General features: G+C 45.9%; 1 long non-coding RNA gene across 1 annotated transcript; it reads left to right on the top strand.

The window, feature by feature from the left end:
• Window positions 1–2,968: 2,968 nt before the first annotated feature.
• Window positions 2,969–14,815, top strand: LOC141921725 (uncharacterized). Its single transcript, XR_012622751.1, has 4 exons — window positions 2,969–3,070; window positions 5,538–5,577; window positions 7,676–7,771; window positions 14,727–14,815. It is a non-coding gene; the product is annotated as an uncharacterized LOC141921725 (long non-coding RNA).
• The last annotated feature ends 3,482 nt before the right edge of the window (window positions 14,816–18,297 follow it).

Raw genomic sequence — 18,297 nt, 5'->3', positions numbered from 1 at the left:
CATCTCAAATGGCTACTGGGTCCTTTCCCCCATGTTCCCCTCCCTCACTCAAGGAAATGCCATTTAATCAAACTGCTCCCTGCTGAAGAAGTTACGCTGCGGTTGACTCTGCACCTCAAGCTGAGTCCAGGATGGAGCTCAGCCTTCTCGGGGTTTCAGGAGCCTTTAGGACAGTCTGAAGGTGCACGAGAAGCAACAGACTTCTCTGAGGACTTGCACATATAGCCAAGGAAAATGCCTGGCCAAATGCTGCCCAAACCACAAATCAGCTAACACTTACAGGAGGGCTGAAAGTTTTTTGACCCTAAGGGGCTCCTTCGTCTTCAAGAACAAGCCTGCACACATAACCCATTGCAGAGTCATCTGAGTTGAATTTGCACCAGCTGAAGTGATGGATCAGGAGAACTCTCTGTCTACTCTGGCCTCTCTAGCAGCTTCTTTAGTTCCAGGGACACCTAGAAATTAACCTGTTACAGCTCTGGACAGTCTTACTGGGTGTCATAAGGGTCTGTAAGGGATGAAATGTCATCTAATGAAGGTTGGCCTAAGGCCTAAGTGGTCTTTTATGCCTTTCTCTGGACCCTGCCTGACAAAATAATAGGAAATACTGAAAGTACATGTATTGGAGTCGGGAGTCCACTGATTTATCCTGTTTGCTTCAGAAGAGACAGAGGTATTTCATGTTAGAAAAGGGAGTTGGAAACACCCTTGTCCAATTGCCAGAACTGCAGTAGACCTTGATCGGATTTCCAGCCTGGGCTAGGCTGAATGGGTTCGTGGTTTAAATTTGGTTTGATTTATGGCATGTGAAGAGTGTAAACGTGATAGGCCTTTTCCCCACTGCACGCTCCAGTACTAAGGACATCTTGCTAGTATCACAAATTCTCAAGAAATACTTCCTTTTGGAGATTATGCTAATGCCTTTCATCCGTATGTCCCACGCATAGCTACAAAATGAATCCTCCCAAACCTGATCCTGGCCCCCCTGCCTGGAAGAACTGGACAGAAGAGCTTCACTCTAGGGAGACTGTTTAACTCTCTATCATAAGATACTTTGCTTCTGGAGTGTAAGACTGAAGTACTGTGCCTTTCAGCAGGTTGATAATGGTACTTCAGTAATACATGGAAAACAGCAACAGAAAAAGACGTTTCTGTTGTCAGGTCTATTTTACTGTCGCTAAGAACAGAAGTGTCATTTTATCTTCAGGATCGCTTTTCACCAGGCAATATATTTCCCTTGGAAATGCATAGTTCATTTGAGTTGAAAAAATTACGTTCCTTTTTCAAAACATGTGGCATAATGTCATTGTGCTTCATATATACTTAATGCTTTTGGTAAAATTTTACTATTTTTACTGGATTAGCTAATCTGTTGAAACAGTTTAACACAGTTACTTAAGCATCCCCAGCACTCAAATAGCCTCAGCTGGCACCGATTTGCAATGCCAGCATAGCAGCTGGCTCCACAGAGAAAACAAACGCAGGCTGAGCTGCAGAAATGAAGTGCTGCTTTCAGTCCTGAAGGTGTTACGCCCCAAAGCAAAGTTGTGGTAAAGAGAGGTTTTTTCACATTTAATCTTCCTGTGCACCTTCCATCCTCCTTTTATGCCTCTCATCTACTGACTGTCCTTTCGCTGAAGACCACGACATGCTGCTGAGGTGGTATGCTGGGTACCATCATCCTTCAGGTCCACGCAGGGGAAGCAGGGAGCTGGTTCAGAGGTGCAACATGATCTAAGGGGGAATTTAAACAAACTAACCAGGGTGCAGTGTGTCTCAGCTGCTTTGTGGCCCATCTGGAAGCCCATGCCAGTTGGACCCACCCAGCTAAATGGCCTTTCCAGCTGCTGGTAGCTCAGATTGCCACTATGGCAGCAATTTGGTGATTAAAGGGCTATGGCCGAAGCAGAGATGTGAAGGTGATTTCTAGCCTGTGTTAGACTCATGCCCTTTCATTGCCTTCATGAGATAAAGGCTGTAGCCAGAGGTGTAGCAAATGCAATTGCTGCTTACACGTACCAGGAACCTTGATAAAAGAAGTTTTATCACAAAAAGAGCCAGCCAGTCACATCAGAGAAAGGTTTAAACTGCTGTGGGGTAAAGGATTTCATCTGGTGTTTTATTCAGGGAATATAACTCTCACATGGAAGCCTCCCAAAGGGACCTAACCTTTTTCATTGCCTGTCCCTTCCCTTGCCACCTCGAAGAAAGGGGCTGCCCTCGCTTTCTGGAGGGAGCCTTTTGGGCTCCTCAGAACTGGTACGAAGTTTTCTGCAGCTGCACGAAGCACCCCAGAGGCTTTTCCTGGCAGGGTGTGCAGAGCCTGCTAAAAGATCGCAGCCAGGGAAGCACTGCAGAGGATCTTGCTGGAAATGTTAGGAGATGTGAATCTTCCACAAGGCATCCCATGTAACAGCCAAGCCGCTCAGTCACAACTACTTGGAATACACAGTAATTTCCTGTGTTTTTTCAATCTCACTTTAACTTCTCTGACAGATGGGGAAAGATGACTAAACCAAGGGAGTTTACAAAAGTTCGTCTTGTGGTGTTTGCAAACTGTCTCTGTGAGGTCCATTTTCTCTAATGTAAACACAGCCATGGCAGGGTGCCGAGAGCCTTCGCAGCAGTTAATCCCGCTCAGTTTAAGGCTGCTAACACGAGGTGTACCGGGCCAGCCAGGTCTGTACTGGGGAACTGGACGCAAACCAGGCTGAGGGGTGTTAGGATGAGACCTTCACTCCTCTTGGCTCTCAAGAGAGAGCATGAAGCAAAGCAGCTGTGGCTGTAAAAGCAGGCTGAATTTACCATTTGGGTCAGTGGCTTTCCATGTCAGGGGGCCTGGGGTCAGGTGTGGAAAGTTAGAGTAAACACCAGTGGAATAACCATGTGAAAATAGTTGCCTTTGGGGCTGTAGTTGGCCTGTTGTTGCTCTTCCTAGTCTTCAAGTCATAGCAAGGAAGTGAGTGTACCCTGAGGAAGGTGGAGTTTCAGTTTCTCAGCTTTGCAAAAGTGGTGCAGACTGCAAGGTATGCAAAGCTTTCTCACCAGATCCAGCTGAAAGACCAGGTAGGTAAGTACGTTAACTTCTTTTAATCTCTGTGTTCAAGTTCCACCTCTGAGGAATGCAGGGAGTGCAAGGAGGAGTCACAGATGGGTGGTCTGTGTACACTCAGAAGTACCCACAATGAGCAAAAAAACCCAAAACCTGGCAAAACCCCCGAAACAGGGAGATAATGAATTTGAAAAATAACTTTTCTTGCATGGCTAGTAATTCTCAATTAATATAACATCATTCTCCAATTCACTGCAGAGAGAGCATCTAATCTGTCATACTAGGATTGCAGAAAGGAGATAAATGGTCTATCTGCTCAAGGTCCATCCATTTAGTGCTACCTCCCCGTGGAATACCCTGCCAGGCTCACCTTTCCGTACCGTGGGCTGTGTCTGCCTCCTGAAACAACTGAAGGCTCTGGCCATTGCGAAGGAGGGTGTCAGAGTGGCAGTGGTCATTGGCCAAGCCTCCTTCATGAGAAACTGGCCTGTAGCCATATAGCTCAGAGGGACCCCACAACATTTATTCTGCTGTCCCCTCACCACCTTATATTTCTAATATAGCATTTTTACTTCTGAACTATGACTGGTGTCAAATGCTCTCTGGCAGTTTGCTGGCTGATGTTTCAGAGACTTTTTGCAGCCAGGTGATAGGTGATCAGACTGTTGGCTGGTGTGAGAGGACGCTGTGTTATTGATTTTTGGAGAAGTTGTGCCTGGTCATGTCAGCTGACCACCCTCTCCTTTGGTCATTGTTGGTTTTGTCTTACCCCCCCCCCCCCCCCCCCCCCGCCCAAGTTTTCTTAATCAGAACAAGTTTCAAATGGGAATCCCCCACCCCATACAGTGTGGTACCAGCTACTCTGTATTTACCCCTTTAGTTAGGGAAAGCCTCTGCCGGTGGGAGTTGGAGTTGAGCAGCAGGTTATTTTCAAATCCAGTTTTATTCCCCGACTTCAAAATCGTTTCTGTCTCTCAGTATATGTGTAAAATCTGTGCTCTACTCCTTCATCAACCCTAAAAACCCTTGTAAATTTTTTTTTTCCCTCCATCCATTTCTTTTTCAGGGTTAAATCTTCTCTACCTATTTCTGTGAGTTGGTCCCACTCACCAGCCACATCCTCTTAGCCATATGATTGCCATGGGGCCCTTTATTCCTTTGAATAAAGTAGCGTGGTTTTGGCTCAAAATGCAATTGCCCTTTATATTACAAATCATCAGACAGTGCACGTACATTAAGTGTTGCTACCCTGTAGGTGTAATGTACTTTCAATATTATGTTTTCCTCAAATTTATCTTCTGTGAGTCTCAACAAGTATGACCAAAGCAAACTACATTTCTCAATTTCTATTAATGTTATCATTATTATTATCCTGAAAATATAGTTTGACCAATTTTTAAATCTTGAGCAGCCTACATTTTACCTGTGGAGGTTGAATACATATTATTCCTTCTTTGACCCCTTCCTCTGCATAACAGACTGGATTCTGGTTTACCAACAGACTAATTAGTGTAATACTGCCAAATTTCATTTCGTGTTTGCTATGAGAAGTGTGTAGTGTTAATGCAGTCCTGAAATGTACTTTTGTTGCAGAATTGCTCCAGTACCAAAACTTTAAAATAACCTGTATAGTTATCACAGTCATGAAGAAAATCTTAAAACATGAGTAGGGCACTGTCAGATCATTTTCCTTATTCAGCATGAAGGCTGAGACAAGAATTTTTATTGTATGAATTTATCCACCCATTGAAGGTGCCTGTTTGCTAATTCTGAGGCTTAAAGATGACAGTGTAATGTCAGCTTTTGAGGTATTTCACTAGTGACCATTATAAATAAGACATTCAGCTAACAAGCTTGCCCCACATTTCCAGCGGTCTTCTGAGCTGCTCAAGCTGCCGGTGGCCCCCAGTAGTCCCTTTCCAGCTGCCAAAGCTCCCTTTTCCCTTTGAATATTTCCATGTGCTATCAATAAAATATCTTTCTAGGCTCTAGAAACACAGGGACAAGACAAACTCTCTTTTAACTGAATATCAACATAAATAATAGAAAGGCAACCAGGCCGATAATTTTATTCTTTTCACTTTGAATATACGAAACCTTTTTTTTAAGAAAAATATTATTTGGGAACTTAATTTTAATTTAAATAATGCAACCACAGCATTTTATGGCTGTCATGAATCTGACACCCGCGCACTAAAAATCCTTCATGATCACATAGAGCTACCCTGGTGGGTGCCAAAATCAGAACCTCGGCAGAGCCTCTGAGGTTTGACTGAATGTTTTCCCACACTGCCTCATTTTTCCCCTTTGCTCAGAAGTGCTGAGAAGATGCGTGTGGAGGGGGAGGGGACCTGAGAGAAAAATGTAAATCATGGCAACCTGACTGTCAAGAGGGTATCACTTTTTAATTCCTAGCTCATGTTCCCAGTGGCGGTGGAGCTGCAATATTAAATTGTGTTGTTTTACCTCTCGGCTTGGTTTACAGGTGCCGGAAGAGACGCAGCCCCAGCTTCTTGAGCGCAGAGGTAAGGGACCTTGCAGCAGAAAGCTTGCCTAGAGGTTTTGTTCCCCTTTGATAGGTTGGGCTGGCGCTCGTTGCTGGAGCAGCTGGGAAGAAATGATTAGCATAACAAAGAGCTATATTATAGTATTGCATTGTGCATTTTGAGCCTTCAGATACCTTGACACGTTCGGTTGCATGTTACCTAAATCTAAATTCCAGGTAGAACTGGAAAAACACAAAATAAAATGAAAATAAATAGATCCTCCCACCTTTAAACTTAAAACAATCTGAATACTCTAAGTGGAAATATAGAAATCCTCAATGTTTTGAGCGTAGCCATGCTGCAAGTGCGTTCATCTAAAACCAGGTGCCAGTGGCTCTCGACATGGCTGCCCGGCACATGTGGCAAAGGAGCGCGGTTCTCCCCGGCTGGCAGAAGGGTCCGAGGGGGACGCAGGGCCAATTCTTCCTGGCGTACAGGAGCTGATGGACTGGGGTGCGTGGGCACGTGGGCCTGGGCCAGCGGACAGGAGCCTGATGGCCCCCGCCTCCCCAGCAGCCGCTTTCCACCCCTCTCAGGCCAGAGGCAGAAGAGCCGTGCGCAGGCAGTGGGTTGCCAAGGAGAAAGCTGTGGGTGCAAACAGTTGATGTTTTGCTCCATTTTCATTGTTAGCAAATGGCAAAGCCACGCTGTGGCGGCGTTGCTGATTTGTACTGGTTTAGTTGCACAAGAGGTTATGAACCCCGCGGAAAGCTTCTTTCCCTGCCCGGGTGCCTTCCCCTGGGCGCTCCCAGGCATGGTGCTCTTCTCTCCCACCTTGCTCGCAGCAAAGCTGCCCCACGCGTCTGCTCCTGCCCTGCGGCAGAGGCTGGAGGAGCATTTGCAAAACCTGTGCTCCCTTCCCTGGCTCGTGTGAAATAAGCTGCTTTGTGCCACTTACGTGTGCCATGCCCACCTGTGGTCTGGCTGCCCACTCACTGCAGCATACCTCTCTCTTCCCTTTTTTTTCCCCCTTTTGTCTGGTTTTGGCTGAGGAAAATTACCCACCCCAGGAGTTAGAAGAAATGTGGAGAATGAAGTAAAGGGAGCAAAAATATCCCAGGGAAGGTTTTTCAAAGCTGATCCTCCCCTGGGTGCAATGTCTGTCAGACATGCTTGCAGCACACAGCTGCATCATGCTGTCAAAAAGAGGGATTTAAAATCTAACCCACATACGCAGCTCTTGCTCCCTTGGATTGAGAGTCCCCTGGCAGGGCAGGAGAGTAAATCCCAGTTTAGGAGGGTGGCTCTGTCGGCCCTGCAGGCAGTCTGTATTGCAGCAGGGAGCTGTGTAAGCTCTGCCATCCATGGTGGTGGTGATTTTTGCAAAACCTGAATGTACTTCACCCAGATATTTGTATTCAGCACAACCTCATCAAGCAGGGAGATCCAAGCTGAGCAAAAGCATGGAAGATCTTAGTGCTCCATCCTGGTTGTGCATGGAATAGGAAGGCTGCTGAGCCTCTAACAGAGATAACTTGGGGAGAGAGCTGGAGATAGGCTTTGAGGAAGGACAAAGCCAGAACATTACAATAATACATTATGGTTCTTAAATGGTTGTGGTAATTTTAGGAAGCCATAACTTTCAAATGGTTACTAAAAACACAATGCTGTTTAGGCTTTATGCCTCTGATAGTTATAATAAAATTTATCAGAGAAACATATTTGTCAAAACTAATGAGACTTTTTACATTTAAAATACACTGACATTGTGTTATGCTTTCCTTCACAAGTAACGTCTAAAATAAGAGTTGTAGCTGAAAGAGATTTGTGAGGAAAAATTACACAGATCTATTCTTTTGTTTACTTTGTGCACTTGACAGCCCCTGAACACAGTCAGGTTCTCCGCTTTGCCTGTACAGTCTGTCAGTCAGTTTTGTGACATTTGTTTGAGCCTTTCACATAGCAGTGCAGAAGATGGAACTGGTTTTTACAAGGAAAATATGTCCATGAAAACACAAAGGGTGCCGATGGATTCAGCGGTAGGGAGTGTCACTGGGTGATGCTTTACATTCATTCATTTCAGCGGAGAGAAATAAAAAAAAAAAAAAAGATTTAAACAGACTGTTTCTTTTTACAGCAGAGAATGCTTCTTTGCAGCCTGAGAGCATAAAACACCACACAAGAACACTGATGAAATTTTAAAAGGCAAGACCTGAAAGAGCAAGAATCTCAGGTAAGCTCCCTGCAGGTTTGGGAGCGTGGGGGAGTGTCAGCCCACAGTGCTTTAATCCTGTCCTCACAGTGCACAGCCACAGACCCTGAGGCAGTCTCCTCTGTCCACAGCAAATGTGGTTCACCCCATGTGTGAAAAATATCTTTCTTAGGATCTGCAGTGGCGCTTGCTCTGGGTCTTGCATAGGCACCATCAGGTCTGTTCTCTCTGAGCCTGTTTCTACCACGGCTTCAGAACATGGGTTCTTCCTTTCTATAACAACCACATAGCTTCATCAACTATATCCATTACCAGTGTCCATTTTCTACAGCTCACACTACTTACATAGAAAAACAGGCTCTACTACTTCTCTCATCCTAATTTCACTCTTTCATAAGGAGTATGGTCAATTTAAGCAAAGCATGCCAGACTTAGCAGAGGACGGGTGCATAATCTGCTCTGGTACACCTCCAGTGAGATCGGTAACCTGGTGCAGGGGCAGACCCTTGGGCAAGGCTCATCAGAGTTGATCTGCTGGGCCACATACCATTGCAGGACACCCATCAAGTCATTATTTCCTCCTCCTCACAGATCTGGACTGAGGAAACAGAAATCAGGCAGGATTGAGAAGTTTTTGGGATCAGCAAGAGCAGCTGGCTGCAGTGCTTTAAACCCTTGATACTTGCCAGACCCACTGTACTTCCTTCGGGCCAGAAGTATACTGCAGAGGTCTGTAGGACATAACTTCTCTGAGAAACAGGAGAAGATTAGAAAGATCAGAGAGCTCTCTGTGTGGACTTTCTGTATGTATATCTGTATGCAACTTCTGACACTCAGAAGGAATGGCAAATATTTGGAACTGTTTGGTAACAGCCAAATCTGCACAATGTGAAGGACCTCCATGCCTCAGCCCTGTGTTGTGGCTAAGTGGTCTTCTCCGACTGTCCATCTGTCCTGGGTCCTGACTTACTTGGGACATGCAGATTCTGCTCCAAAGATTTGCTGATGTTTGAGTGAGACTTACTGGAAGAAACAGCTGCCTTTATGGCTCTCATGCGGTTGTCTGGAGAAGAGCTGCAGTCTTGCTGAGGCTCCCAGAAGTGCGGCTACACGGCTCCCAAAGGTGCTCTGACAGGAAGATGCATCTTGAGCACAGCGCTCCACTGTAGGTGACCCCATGGGTCCACCCTCCTGTCCCTGCTCTGTTCCTCCTAAAATCTCTGTGATGCTCAGAGGCTGTTGAAGGGATATGACCACATCATCTCCTTGTGCCTTTGAACCTGGTAAACTGGAGGGTGATTTGGCAGTGGCTGAACTATAGCCTTAACTATTTTTCTTTTTTTTTTTTTCTTTACATCAGCACTGCTTTGACTCAAATTCTTTCAAACTCCACACTGTTGGGTAAGAACTGCTGCCAGACCCTCTGCTTTGAAGCAGAAGAGAAACACCTCCATAATTTCCCTAGCCAGTGCCAGAATATGGAGGAAGTCTGCCACAGTGCATGCCCCGATCCTGCTTTGGGGAATCACTTAGAGCTGTTCCTGTTTTGACAGAGCTCATTTACCTCTCCCTAACTGCTGTAATCTCTTAAGAGTGCAATTCAGGTTGTTAATATGAGTACCTTCATAAAGAATTTCCATATGCAAATTCCCAGTCTGAACTTTGCTACAACAAAGTCTGTTGCTGGAATACATTTCTCTGCACCCACAATCATCTTTTTTTATCCTCTGTGCACCATACCTTCCGCTACCTGCTCTGAGCTGCTTTCTGTAAGCTGGAAGTTGTGAGCATGAGTCTAATTTCACCCTTCAGTAAGCAGGGAATTCAGAAAATTTAGAAGTGCTGGGATCAACACCAGGCGCTCGCTTTTGTGATAGCTCTCGGAGTTAAAACTGCGAGTGTAGCCATGTAGCTGCTATGCTGTCATTTTCTCTGAACCTGAAACCTCTCCGAGGTCGGCTGCCTGCAGGCAGCAGTAGGCTCTGTTTGGCATGCCGGAGGGAGGCTGGGCGTAGCTTGTTGGAGGACAAGCATATGTGTGCACACATTTGCTGGGCTGTTTCCTGGAGCCTGGCCTTGTTCTGTCTTGTCTCTGGGCTCTTTAAAGCAAGGGTCATTAGGACTGTTCGCTCTGGCATTTGTTCATCCCACATCCTTCTCTGTATTAGACAATGTCTACCTTACAATGTCTGATCCTGATCCAGCAGAAAATATTCCATTAACGTGACCTGAAGAGAGGAACGTATTTTTCCCAGCCTCAGTCTGTGAAGTTAGTTGCAGCACGCTGCTTTGTACATTACGACCGAATCAAACTTCCTTTCATCAACACCAGCTGCAGCGCTTTATGCCTAAACCCGGGACGCAGAGTAAAAAACTTACAGATCCGAGTCAGAGCAGGAACTGACCTCGAGCCGTCCATGGGGCCTCAGGTCAAGTCTGCATCTATCTCCTGTTGCACTAAGCTGTTAAAAACAATTATCTTGAGAAAGCCTTGCTTGTATCTTTACATCTCATTAACTGGTGGGTCCTGCTCTCTGTCATGGTGGCACCTCATGAAGAGTCAAAAGTGGGAGCAGGAAATGACATGATGAGTCAAACCACAGAAATTCAATGTCATCTGTCCAAAGAAAGACTAGATTGGTTTAATGGAGGTTGGAAAGGGCATAGCATACATGGAGTTATGCTGTTTACTCTCTGCTGATCTTGATCATGGGAAATGACAGCAAACAGAAAAATAGATGTGAATTTACAAAGTGACATAAGGGCAGAAAGCAGCAACACAAAGACACCAGTGGGAAAAAGGACTATTTAAGATGGCTTTTGGCTATAGAATAGAGCAAGGTGAAATTTAGTATCAAGTAAATATCACCAAGATCTGCCTGAGTGTGGAACAGCCTCCAGAAAGAAACTGGGAGAGCCTTTGCTTGAGCCACTCAAAACTAGCCTGAACAAGGTGTGGGGAGAGATACGCTACAGAGAACAACTCTGCAACTGCCATAGGGCTGCAATGATCTAATAGTTCTTTCCCACCTTTAATCTCTGTGATCCTGCAGTTAATCATCACATATTCATTGTGAAATCTCTGCTCAGATCATTTGTTAAGCCTCTAACTAGTGAAATTTTATATTCTCTAGAAGAGGACAAACCTAGGAGTTTTAATCCAAAATTACAGCAGCTAGTGGGCTTGGAGCCATGATTTTGCTGGCAGAAATTTGGACCCAGGTCGAAACTTTGTATCTCTACAATGGGCAGATCTGAAATGCAGCTTTTTTGTTTCTGCCTTGTGCCTCTGTAGAAGCTGCTGCCAAGAGATACAGATAGTGAATCAGAGACAGGTTCTTTTCCAGAGCAGTGACAGTGACTAGCAATTACAAATAGCTTTGGACCTCTTGAATGTAAGAGTGTAAATGGAGGCTATTTTTCCTTTGCATCCTCCCCCACCATTTCTCTACAAGCGCAGAGGTTGGGACGTGGGTGTGATAAAGACAGAGGTGGCCAGACCGTTTGCATGATAAAGCCGCCTCCCTGGAGCTGCAGGAAGTGCTTCCTCCAGTTTGTGAGCTGCAAAGCATTGAGATGGCAGGGGCAGTTGCAGTCCATAAATTTGCTTTTGTCACTCTGAAAGATGATTATAGATCTGTTAGCAACCCCCTGGCCTACGTAGGCTTGCACAGCAATTACTTCTCCATCACCCTGCTGTTTGTAAACTTTAAGAATATCCCAGAAATAATATTGACCTTTGGGCTGATGGATTCCAAGCAATGAACTGTCAGATGAGCTGTGACCTGTTGCTTTTCCTCAGTTGTGGAGCAGGTGCAAAGGAAAGCAAATAGCACTGGTGTCCTCTTCTCGATCGACGGTTCATTTCTGGATGTTGTCTGTAAATTGAAGAATGTGATGACGGCAAAAGGGCCACCAACAGTGGACTGGAAGGACACAGAGAGGGGAGAGAAATGTGCTGTAACTGGGTCATGAATAGAAACGTATTTCTCTGAAATTTGCTGCCTCACTCCTCTGACTCCAGTCATGGATAAGTAGCTTCTCATTAGTTTCCATTTCCCTCCTTTATTTCACCACCAGTTTCACATCACTCTTCCTTTGATTTCCTTTAATCCGGGTTTCTCCCTGATGGTCCTTTTCCATACGTATGGGCTAGTCCTTATGCAGCTGCAGAAGCAGAGGCCTGCCCTGTTTTCATCTTAACCACGACTTTCCGAACATTTTTATTAATAATTCCCTTTTCCTTGCCACATTACCAGAGGGTCCTGACAAACAAATTGGGTAAATCTGACTTCCCTCACAAACTTAGTATTCCATGCTCACTGTGTGCAGCACAGATAAAAGAAGTCAGGTTTTTGCATAAAAGTTGATACTTTTTTTTCTGTGCTTCCCGCAATGAATATGACAGGATATGGTTCAAGAATGCACTAATGTCTTGATGATTTTTTGCATCCAGATTATGCACATTAGTAACATGAGCAGTTCCTGGGTATGAATAGATGAGCTTCTCATGGGATTTTTCGCTGTGTCAAGCATGGGAAGCAGGTGAAGCTGGAGAAACTGGAAGGAAGCAGTTTTGCTTACAAAGACTGTAATTCTGAGTTTGGATGTGGGTTTTTTTCACCCAGAAACTTCTTCATGATCTGAAGTTTGCAAATGGGTTTTCTATGTGAGTTCATTTTCTTCCCAATGCTGCTTTTGGGGTGCAAAGGGGAGGCTTGGAGGAGCTGAGGCAGTTGGGTCTTGGGAGACTGTGCAATGTTGGTAATACTGTCCACCCTCCCAAGCCACTGACTCATTGCTGCTGGCTCCAGGAGGAAGAAGAAGCAGTTGGTTATCCACAGACTGCTTCAGGAAGACTGCGTATCATTCTGCAGCTTCTACAGATCAGCTGATAAAAGGCTAGAAAGAAGCTCTGCAAAAAAGAAGAAGGAAAAGAAAAGGCAGAGCTTTGCCTTACCCAGCCTTAATGATGGCCCAGAACACTTACTGGGGAGGCTAGACGACCCATAAAAAAACCACAATTCAGTTATGCCTGGGAATAGAGTAAACTGAGATCAGCAATAAAGCAGCTTTTATACAAGTTGGGAGGATGCTGTAACATGCCAGGGTATTTTGCTAGTAGTGCCTTTCAGGGTTGTGTTATGGCAAGTTACATTCTGCATGGGCTATGTCCAGAGACAATCTTCCTTTTGCGTTTCTTCTTTTTCCATTAATAAATTTTCTGCTGCACTCAGCCGCAGAGCAGAGGCAGTTTATGTGCTTGTCTGGCATTCTTAAGCAGTGGAGTTGGAAGTCAGGCTAAAGAAGTCCTAGGTAGAAAGGGCAGAGTGCATTAACATAGTAGTGCTCCATCTGCCAAAAGATACACTGGTTAGCAAAAGTTATGAGCTAAAATCCACCCTGATATTTTGTACTAGCTTTCTTAGTGACCCCAGAAAGGGATTTCTTTTCACCATCTTTCCAGTTATGCTGCGGATTACTAATCTCTGCCTTTTCTGATTTCTTTCATTATCCTTCCCGTCAGCGGACTTTTGAAAGATCCTGTGCTATATAAAAACACTGTCTCTGGGCAGGAGGCAGGGATAGTCTTGCCCTTGCACATAACTAACTTCCAAACCCACAAATTCAACCTCATGATGGGCGTGTGTTGAAGTGGGGCTCTGTGTCCAGGGCAGTCCTCAGATAATGGCCCAATTCATCAGGAAGCATCATGAGCACCAGGTCTGGACTGCAGTGTCAGGGTAACTCTGCTCTCTTCTTGTCCTCCTCTCTCTTCCTTCTCTCCTGTGGTTGGTCCAATTTATGGGTTGACCGTGGCCAGCTGCCAGATGCCCACCCAGCCATGCTCTCACTCCCCCTCCTCAACAGGTCAGGGGGAGAAAATAAGATGAAGAAAAGCTCATAGGTCAAGATAAAGACAGAGAGATCACTTTCCAATTACTGTTATGGGCAAAGCAGACTCGACTTGGGGAAAATTAATTTATAACCAATTAAAATAGATGGGATAGCGAGAAAAAAAAAGACAAAACAGCACCTTCACTCCCTTCTTTTTTCAGGCACAACTTCGCTCTCAACTCCTCTAACTCTTGCCCCCAACTGGTTCAGGGGATGGGAGATGGGGGTTGTGGTCAGTCCATAACAGCTCCTCTCTGCTACTCCTTCCTCCTCACACTGTTCCCCTGCTCCAGCATGGATCCTCTCCATGAGCTGCAGTCCTTCATGAACTTCTCCACCATGGTCTCTCCACAGGCTGCAGGGGGACACCCTGCTCCACCATGGTTCTCTACAGGAGAATCTCTGCTTTGGTGCCTGCAGCACCTTGTCCTCTGACCCAGGTCTCTGCAGGGCTCTTTCTCACGTTCTTTCTCACATGCTTTCCCTCAGGCACTACTGTCTTGGCTGCTGGGCTCAGCTGTGTCCTGCGATGGGTCTGCTAGAGTTGGTTAGGACTGGCTGTGTCTAGCACAGGGCAGCCCTGGCCTCTCCTCATAGGGGCTGCCCCTGCAGCCCTCCCTGCCAGCACCTTGCCACGGACACCCAGTGCAATGACTTTCAGTCAGATGGTCCCAAAGTCCTTTCTGAGGAGTCAAGTTTTTGCTCTCCATAACCCAGAGGTGATGTGCTGGGGGTGGCTGGGGGTGTCTGCTGCTGCCTGAGGGAGCTGTGGTTGGAGATACCAAGTGTGGCGCATGAGCGTGCGCCAGGGCAGGCACTGCCAAGTCGGGCTTGTGGCAGAGGCAGCCAGAGGTGTGGTAACAGGGTGTCTGGAAGAGGGAGAGGGATGTTTGAGAGGAGTGGCGGTGGGCCATTGGCCACACGAATCTTGGGGCTGCAGTTCCCTCGTGGTGCCAGGACTGCTGCACAGGGTGCACTGAGATGTAGATGTGTGAGTGCGCAACTGTGCTATACCACAGCAAAATCATTGCCTTGGCCTCAGAGTGCTTCGGTCCTGAACTGTTTTTTGTCTTTTAAGGGTTCGTTACAGACTGGGGACCTTTGTCACTTGTGTGCATGGCCAGGGTCAGAAGTCTTCTTCCTTTAGAAGTCACAACTCACCACCAAGTAAGTCTCTGGCACTCGCTGTTGGTCAAGTGTTGCCCACATTGTTGTACCCCAGGGAAGGGTGATGCTCAGCGGGGATTTCTCAGAGCTGAGAGGAAGGAGGTGTGGGTGGTTTTTTTCCCCTGGGCTGAAAAGATGGCAGCAAGAGGGAAGCTCTTGAACAGGAGAAATATTTCAGGGAAAGGCGGGGAGGAGGCATGTGCGGCTGGAGGAAGGCTGGGGCTGAGGCTTTTTGGATTTCCTGAAGCTGTGGGATGTGGGAAGCACCGTGGGTGACAGACTTGGACGGAGGTGAGGAAACAGCCCAGCGCGTGGTGGGCACTGGCCCAAGAGGAGTGTTGGCCGCCCTTCTGCGGGAAGCCATCCTCCCCTGTGCTGGCAGTTACGGGCGAGGTGTGCTTCAGCTACCAGTTCCAGCAAAGCTAGCACCGAGCTCTGCCGGCTTGGCAGGGCTGGTCCCATCATTCCCACACAGCAGGGCCCTGGCAGTCTCCCGTCCCCCGTTTGCAGCCCAGGGCAGCCTAGCCCGCAGAGCTGGGGGCTCCCAGCCGCCTGCCGGGGAGTCCTGGGGGGCTGCGCAGCCTGAGGTTAGCGTGCACACCCAGGCAATGCTGCTTTCCCAGCTGCAGGAGCCGAAATCGCTGTTTGCCAGCATGTCTTCTGTGTTTTATGTAAGAAACCCAGAGCTTTAGCTCTTTTTTTTTTTTTTTTTTTTTTCTCCTAATCAAGAATTCATCAAGACAACTGCAGTTGGGCATGGTTTAAAGTAAAATGATAATATGGGCTCCTGTTGAAGTTTTAGTTTTGCAGATGGTTGCGTTTTGTAACAGACACCAGCGTGAAGCAAACTCCTAGATCCAAATACCTCCCAGCTTTTAGATCTGAATCATGTACATTCAGAACACTTCTACTTAATCATTAGTAAACCAGAATATTAAATGGCATCAAAGTGTGGCCATGAGCTAGAGATTTTGTCGGTGAGGTTTAACCTTTGCAGTTTCAGAGCCAAAGCTTTGCATAAAGGAGAAATTCTAGGGTAAATGTAAATAACACCCAGGTCTGGAGGATTAGCTGTCTCTTGTCCAGAAATGCCACACCTTGTAATTAAAGAAGAGGCTGTTAGTATGAGACACAGGAATGCAGAGGGTGTGGACCATCTCAGATTTACAGGCTATCAAGTTTATGAAAGAGACTAAATGCTGTTTAGTGTTACAAAGGTGGTAAGACCTTTGTTCAGCGTTGCCCCAAAAATCTGGCAAGCCTCTGATGGGAAACCACTTTGCAAGTAAGATCTTGCTAGAAAAAGAATCTGTAGGAAAAATTCAGTAGGGAAACTCCAGTAGCTTCTCAAATGACTCCTTTTCTTCATGCACTGCAACAGGATAATGGTGTATAGGCTAAATGTCAGTTCGTGTTTGCAAGTTGCCTACTGTGAACTGGAAAGTTTGACTGAATATTTTAATATAACTTTACAAGTAGCCATTAAAATAAAAGTTCGTGAGTGAACTTTAGTGCCAAAATAAGTGCAACAAAAGCATTTCGGTATGTGAAAAACAGTATCTGCGACGAAGATCTGAATGTAAGCACAGGGCTGAGGAAATCATTTTGGTTGTGTCCTTTCCAGTGAGTTGCTATACCTCAGGATATTTATAGCTTTGTAGAATAATGAATATTAACACTTGTCATCTCACATCCAAAGTGTCATGTTAAAAAAGGGATTTGAACTCTAGAGATTAATGCAGTGAAAATTATGACAACATTTGGCTCAATGAAAGAAAAGATTTGAGTTAACTGTAGAAGACTCAAAATGGAAAACTTTTTTTCTTTTTTTGCCAGACCACCGTGGTGACTCTGTGCTCCATGCTATTGTGTCCACATCTCAGGTCTGGGTAAGGCTGCCTCCAGGACTCTTCTACAGGTCAGTCGTAACACCTGTCACTAAGTCTAGTGAGTTTTATAGTTGGTTTGGTACTCATGAATGGGCTGGAGAATAGAATCAAATGTGCTAACAGGATACTAGAAAATAATCAGAGACCTACTCTTGCACAGCCATGCTCACTAGAAGTTTGCACCAGGTCTCCTGCAATGAAGGCAAGCTAAAGAGACTTGATTGCCTGACTCTCCTGCCTGGTGAATATGCTGTCTTTTTCATTCTTTTGCATGGTTGAAAATTCCACTTTTCCAAAAGATTTGCAGAAATCCCCTCCTCTCAAGGCAATTGGACTTTTAATGGGATAAAGAAACATTAGCTACAGTGCTCTGAGTGAAGGGGGAAGCAGCTGATTCAGATATCTGGAGTCTGAGGGCACCATTATAATTCAAAGCTTGACCTCCAGTTGGACAGTGTTTCCCTTCCATGCTAGGACTGGATTTGGTTGTGTCATTACAGACACACCATTGTGAGGCCAGATTTTGCCCAGCTGCTACACGGGTACACAAAGAGCTGAGAAAGCTGCAGGGAGCCTCTTCGTTGTGTGTTCCTGGACAGCGGCCAACCTACCATCAAAGGTTGCTCATTCCTTGAAAAAGCACAGGGCTTGCCCCATCCCCCAGCAATGCCACAACTGAAAGGTGTCTGAAGAGAGATGGGAAGGGTATTTCCAGTGTCCCAGTTTGTGGGACAGAGTGTGCAAGGTGGGCTGGAGAGGGAAATCTGCAGTGACAGAGAAGATAAGCAATGCCTGAATGGGAGGGTGTGGAAAACCGTCTCTCAGGGACAAGATGTAAGGCATGATAGAGCTTTTAATGGGTGACCTGTCATCAAATTTCTAGTAATCTTTAGCAGTGAGTTTCAGTATGCCTCTGACTGATTTTTACATGCATTTGCAAAAACTCCTGAAACTCATCTATAAGCTGGCCTGCCTCTGACCAGCACAATTCTTTGTGTGTGTGTTAGTTTGCATCAAATACAGCCCAATTCTTATGTAAAAATTCCATGGGAAAATCCAGGAATGACTGCATAACTGATTTGGTATGGCACTGGGCTTTAATTGTTTTCAGATTCCAGTTTTCAAGGCCAAGAAACCAAAACCCTAAATAATGTTTCATTTCTATCCCTTTGCAAACTGAGTCTCTGCGGAATGCACAACTGTAGCACTCAGCGCTGTATATAGAAAAGCACTTTCGGTGTCCTGCAGATGTCTGCTCAGTAGCTTCCATATGGCAAATTACTTGTTATTGGACCAGACTCTGCTCATGCTTGTGCAATTCTGTTGCAGTTGGCGGGGAGGTAAGGCAATCACAGCTCAATCTGGCCCGTTGGGTCAAATAAACTCTCTGCACACTTGGGTAGGGGTTTCAAGCTGAACAATGTTGCTGGAACAATTTCCAGCCCTCACTCACGCTGGTGCAGCCCCGCCTCTCACAGCACTTGAAAGGCTTATGGGTTCGGTAATAGGTTAAGAGTTCTCTGCCACCTGAGCACTGGGCTAGGGTGGAAACTCTTGGATATTCCTGGCACCTGGGAAGCCTTTACTGGCCCA

The sequence above is a fragment of the Strix aluco genome, chromosome 3 (assembly GCF_031877795.1).
Source record: "Strix aluco isolate bStrAlu1 chromosome 3, bStrAlu1.hap1, whole genome shotgun sequence".
NCBI lineage: Eukaryota > Metazoa > Chordata > Aves > Strigiformes > Strigidae > Strix > Strix aluco.
The sequence above is the reverse complement of the archived record's forward strand: the minus strand, read 5'-3'. Positions and strand labels throughout refer to the sequence as shown.